This window comes from Scyliorhinus torazame, chromosome 15 (genome assembly GCF_047496885.1).
Source record: "Scyliorhinus torazame isolate Kashiwa2021f chromosome 15, sScyTor2.1, whole genome shotgun sequence".
Lineage (NCBI taxonomy): Eukaryota > Metazoa > Chordata > Chondrichthyes > Carcharhiniformes > Scyliorhinidae > Scyliorhinus > Scyliorhinus torazame.
This window is the reverse complement of record NC_092721.1, coordinates 153669981-153675988: the sequence shown is the minus strand read 5'-3', so window position 1 is coordinate 153675988 and position 6008 is coordinate 153669981. Positions and strand designations below refer to the sequence as shown.

The 6008-nt window shown below is 47.4% G+C and overlaps 1 protein-coding gene across 3 annotated transcripts in view; it reads left to right on the top strand.

Annotated features, from left to right (window-relative positions):
• The first annotated feature begins 3654 nt into the window (after positions 1–3654).
• The window catches only part of LOC140391913 (high affinity cationic amino acid transporter 1-like), a 115031-nt gene continuing 112677 nt past the window's right edge, over positions 3655–6008 (top strand). For 2 of the 3 annotated variants that reach the window (XM_072476956.1, XM_072476957.1), the window contains exon 1: positions 3657–4018. The gene's annotated coding sequence lies outside the window, so the exon portion shown is untranslated. Of the gene's footprint in view, positions 4019–6008 lie in introns of all 3 variants that reach the window. The other variant, XM_072476958.1, reaches the window with a different exon arrangement.

The window sequence follows — 6008 nt, the reverse complement described above, 5'->3', positions numbered from 1 at the left end:
AAGTGAACAAATAGATAGGACCAATCTTATGCTGTGCAGAGCTGTATGAATCTAAATGTATATGTTGACTGGTGAAGGTAGGCACATGGTAGATAGTAGTGGAGAACCCATTAGCGAATTTCTCAACTAGCACGTCACGGAAAGGGAAAGTGTTCGATTGTTCCACCTCAGAAGTGAATAGGGAAATTCTTACACATGGCTACAAATTTAACGGTTGCGGATAGATCATCTACATATATTGGAAATGTGTGCAGGTGTGGTGAATGATATCTGTATACATATGTACCCTTAATGCGTAGGCCCCTTTAAGACCGGATTTGGAACCCTGGGGAACTCCGCCTCTGGCTCCGTCCCCAGGAAGCTGTATATAAGGTTACGTTCAGCAGGCAGTGTGCAGCGAGCACACTTCTTGGCAGCTGTCTGGTTTTCTGGTTATTAAAGCCTTTGTATTATCAAACTCCTCTCCTGTGTCATAATTGAGGGTATCTCAGCAGGATAGGAGGCTCGGGTTCATTCCATCAAGCACACGTTTCTTGCGGAAACCGACTGATTTGTCAGTGAGGGCTGGACCTAGATGGGATGCTGTGGCTACACCATGTTTAGGCATGCTTGCTGTCATTAGAATTTGACTGTGCCAGTTCACTAATGTCTGTTAGGGAAGGAAATCTGCGCTCCGGGACCAGACGGGGTCCCAGTGGAATTTTATAGAAAATACGTGGACTTGTTGGCCCCGATGTTGGTGAGGACGTTCAATGAGGCCAGGGAAGGAGGGACTTTACCCCCGACAATGTCGGAGGCGACGATATCGCTAATTTTGAAGAGGGATAAAGATCCGTTGCAGTGCGGGTCCTATAGACCTATTTCATTATTGAATGTAGACGCCAAATTGCTGGCAAAGGTACTGGCATCGAGGATAGAGGACTGGGCCCCGGGGGTGGTGCACGAAGACCAGACAGGTTCGTAAAGGGGAGACAACTGAATGTCAACGTGCGACGACTATTGGGGGTGATAATGATGCCCCCAGTGGAGGGGGAGGCAGAGATAGTGGCGGCAATGGATGCAGAGAAGGCATTTGATAGGGTGGAGTGGGAGTACTTATGGGAGGTGTTAAGGAGGTTTGGGTTCGGGAACGGGTTTATTAGCTGGGTCAGACTTCTTTATGGGGCCCCAACGGCAAGTGTAGTCATGGGTCGGCAAAGATCGGAGTATTTCCGACTATATAGGGGAACAAGACAGGGATGTCCGCTATCTCCACTGTTGTTCGCGTTGGCAATTGAACCTCTGGCCATGGCGTTGAGAGACTCCAGGAAATGGAGAGGGGTGATTAGAGGGGGAGAAGAACACCGAGTCTCGCTATACGTGGATGATCTACTGTTGTATGTGACGGACCCAGCGGGGGGGGATGACAGAGGTCATGCAGATATTGAGGGAGTTCGGAGATTTCTCGGGATATAGGCTTAACATGGGGAAGAGTGAACTATTCATGATACACCTAGGGGACCAGAGTAGAGAGATAGAAGGCCTGCCTCTAAGGAAAGTGGAAAGAAACTTCCGATTGTCCTTGGGGCTTACTGGGGATTCAGATCGCTAGGAGCTGGGGAACCTTACACAGACTTAATCTGACACGATTGGTAGAACAAATGGAGGAGGACTTCAAGAGGTGGGACATGCAGCCTCTGTCGTTGGCGGGCAGAGTGCAGGCAATTAAGATGATGGTCCTCCCGAGGTTCTTATTTGTATTTCAATGTCTCCCTATACTAATCACTAAGACCTTTTTAAAAAAAAATAGACAGGAGCATCACGAGCTTCGTGTGGGCAGGGAAAGTCCCGAGGGTAAGGAGGGGGTTCCTACAACGTAGCAGTGACAGAGAAGGATTGGCGCTACCGAATTTGGGCGATTACTATTGGGCCGCCAATGTGGCGATGATTCGTAAATGGATGATGGAGGGAGAGGGAGCGGCGTGGAAAAGACTGGAGAGAAAGTCCTGTAAAGGGACGAGCTTAGAGGCATTGGTGACGGCGCCGCTACCGTTCTCACCAAAAAAGTTTACCACGAACCCGGTGGTGGCGGCAACATTGAATACTTGGAGACAATGGAGGCGACAGAGAGGTGTACGGGGGGCCCTGGTGGGGTCCCCAATCAGGAACAACCATAGGTTTGCCCCAGGAAGAATGGATGGACGATTTCAGAGCTGGCAGCAGTTGGGAATTAGGAGGGTGGGAGATTTATTTATAGATGGGACGATTGCGAGCGAGCTTGGGAGCATTGGAGGAAAAGTATAAGTTGCCCCGGGGAAACTTCCTTAGATATATGCAGGTGAGGGCGTTCACAAGACAACAGGTGAGGGAATTTCCGCTGCTCCCGGCACAGGGGATTCAGGACAGAGTGCTTTTGGGGGTGTGGGTCGGAGAGGGCAAGGTGTCAGAGATATACCGAGAGATGAGGAAAGAGGGGGGAGGAGTTGGTGGGCGAATTAAAAGGAAAAATGGGAAGAAGAGCTAGGGGAGGAGATAGAGGAGGGTATGTGGGCTGATGCCCTAAGCAGAGTAAATTCCTCTTCCTCGTGCGCCAGGCTTAGCCTGATTCAATTCAAGGTGCTACATAGAGCACACATAACGGGAGAAAGATTGAGCAGGTTCTTTGGAGTGGAGGACAAGTGTGGGAGGTGCGGCGGAAGCCCGGCAAACCACGCACATATGTTTTGGTCGTGCCCGGCACTGGAGGGGTATTGCAAGGGAGTGACGGGAGTGATTTCCAAGGTGGTGAAGGCCCGGGTCAAACCAGGCTGGGGGCTAGCTTTATTTGGAGTTGCGGATGAGCCGGGAGTGCAGGAGGCGAAAGAGGCTGATGTTGTGGCCTTTGCGTCCCTAGTAGCCCGGCGTAGGATTCTACGGAAGGAGGCGAAACCCCCCGGACTGGAGGCCTGGGTAAATGATATGGCGGGGTTCATAAAACTGGAGCAGATAAAGTTTGCGCTGAGAGGATCGGCTCAAGGGTTCACCAGGCGGTGGCAGCCATTCCTCGACTACCTAGGGGAACGTTAAAGGGAAGACAGATGACCAGCAGCAGCAACCCAGGGGGGAGGGGGGGGGGTGGAAAGTTTTAGTTTATGTTAAATAATTAGATAACGGTGTTGATTACCCATTTGTTTATTGTTAACTTTCTTTTTTGTTATGTTTTGATGTGTAAAGGGAAAAAATTGTGATCGAAAAAGTTTTCAATAAAATATATTTTTTAAAAAAGGGAAGGAAATCTGCTGTCCTTAGCCCCGTCTGGCCTATATGTGACTCCCGATCCACAGTAACTGCCCTCCGAAATGGCCTTTCAAGGACAATTAGAGATGGTCAATAAATGCTGGGCCAGCCAGTGTCACCCACATCTCATGATGATTACAAAAAAGGAACAGGATGAAGGTTGAGACCAATATGGCTCTTCCTCAGAAAAGGTTCATATATTCAAGGAGTTCAGATTCAGAAAATGGTGACACGTCTATATTGCCATGGTATTTCCCTGTTCTGTACCGCCAGGCGATTGTACATATCAGCTCCAGTTATATATCCACTGGATCCACAGGTTCCAGTCATTTATTCTCCTTCATCAGAACCGGAAAGCCGATTGTACATCCGTTCTCTGTTAAACTGTGTTGGCAATTGAGAGGACAGCTGGAGCAATCAGGTGTCCAAACATAGGCAAGAATGAAGGAGGGGAATTTGGGGAAATGCTCGCTCTGTACGTTTAGGTGAAGGCGTTGTACGTACGGGCGAGGTTACGCTGCCACTATTCATGTCATGCAGACATCCCTGGGAACCGCCTCTCTCTCCAGCGCCGGCAGTCGGAGCAATGCAACATCTGATTAGTATATTTGTGGTGTCTCCTTGGGCAGTGTGAACGCTTCCTCGCCATTGCACAGCAGCCGCTTCTGTGTGTCTCCCCCTCCACCACTACCCGGTGCTGAGCCGGGGAGGGCGAGAAAGCGGCTCTTCACTGGAGCCCCCACCATCCTCCCTCCCTCCCAAGGTAAGCGCCACGTTTTAATTTGACCTTTCTTGTGTGTGTGTGTTTTGTTGTAATCCGCAGGAGGTTTTTTTGGGGAGGGGGTTGTTTGTTGGGGGAGGACGGGCATTGGGCTTTATTTAAGGAAGGCTTCTTGCCTTGTCTGGGTTCCCCCCCTGCGAATGGAGCATGTTTTCACAGACGCTTCAATGGAGAAGTTGCAATGGCCACATGGCTGCTCATGAACAGCCAGGAGGAGGATGATGCAAGAATGACACTCGATGTAAACAGACGCGTAAACCTGTATTCGGAGCAAAACGCGTGCATATCCTGGGCGGCTGCGTTTAGTTTTACCCCCTCTCCCCTTTTTAACGAAGCTGCAATTGCATTTATGTCTTGTTTTTAAAAAATGTAAAAAGAATCATGAAGACGCTTGCAGCGTTTGTTTGGGGGGTGCAGCCTTACTGTTGATGACTCATTCCTGACTAGAGTGGGATCTGCATACCACGGGCTGCATGCCATTGGGGTGTTTGTGTTTGGACCTATGGCCATGAACTAACTTCTCAACGAATACATTCTGCATATTGTGCTAACAGCGCCGTGTACTGAAAGCCAGGGACTCGGCGCACAACTTAACACTGGAAAATGAGCCAAAGTACTGGGTATAAACTCTTGTATAGTTCCATTGAAATAAAACCAAGGCATTTAGTTGGAATTGAGTTGCACGTTGTTAATGTTGAACATAATTTTAAATTTTCTATTTGATTCTAATTACCAAAAAGAGTGTAAATTCAGGGTAGCAAAGCAAGTAATGACTAGTGTTATAATGTCACATTGCTAATGGCTTGCATTTATTATATAAAATATTTTGTATTTGGAACTACATTCTGTGTTGGATACAGATCAGATTTCACTTTTCCAACTGGGTTTGTGTGTGTCTGTGTATCATGACATTTGTTACTTAAGTCTAAGTGTATCTGTAGTAGCAATTTTCTAATAGTAATTATGCTGTAATTGTTCTAAATCAGCAAGTTGAGGTTTGTTCTAACAATAGTTGAGTGTGACTTGCTTTTCATGTTGCCCAATCTAATATAGATAGCAAATCTCCAGTACGGCAGACTACTCCCAAATGGAGCAGTTCCAGCAGAGAGAGAGCCCTGTCCAAACTTCTGAAGGACAGTGCCAGCTGCCCAAATGAAACCGTGGTCTACTTGCAGAAAACTTAGTACCTGGCAGCAGTAACATCAGAAAGGCAAACACGCCAGAAAATAATCAGAATTATGAGTACTTTAGGGATGTTCAATCCGGGCATCACTTAATTTGAAAATCAGTCCCATATTGCATCACGAAAATTGCCATCTGGGAGTATTTTATTCTTTAATTACATTTTTTTGTGCTGACCGATATGAGCGATGACAGGTGATGGAAGTCTTCTCATTTCAAACAGTTCTATATACTCCCAAGGTCAGATGCAAATGAATGCTCACTCTATTCTATCCAGCACCCTGGATCATCAGAAAGATCACGTTATTCTAATCTGGTCAGGAACACTGAGGTTTTGTATTGATCCTTTTTGACTTCAGTAATGTCTTGTTAATTATATGATAACATAATAGAGTGGCACGGTAGCACAGTGGTTAGCACTGTCGCTTCACAGCGCCAGGGTTCAAGGTTCGATTCCCGGCTTGGGTCACTGCAAAGTCTGCCCGTTCTCCCGTGTCTGCGTGGGTTTCCTCTGGGCGCTCCGGTTTCCTCCCACAAGTCCCAAAAGGCTTGCTGTTAGGTGAATTGGACATTCTGAATTATCCCTGTGTACCTGGATAGGTGCCGGAATGTAGCGATGAGGGACTTTTCACAGTAACTTCATTGCTGTGTTAATGTAAGCCTACTTGTGACAATAATAAGAAAGATTATTATTATACCAGCATGGCAATTGTTTCCCACAAACAACTTTGACCAATGAGAGTACAGAAGGGGGAGCAGTTTTGTCTTGTCGGTCCATACTTCCTCGTAA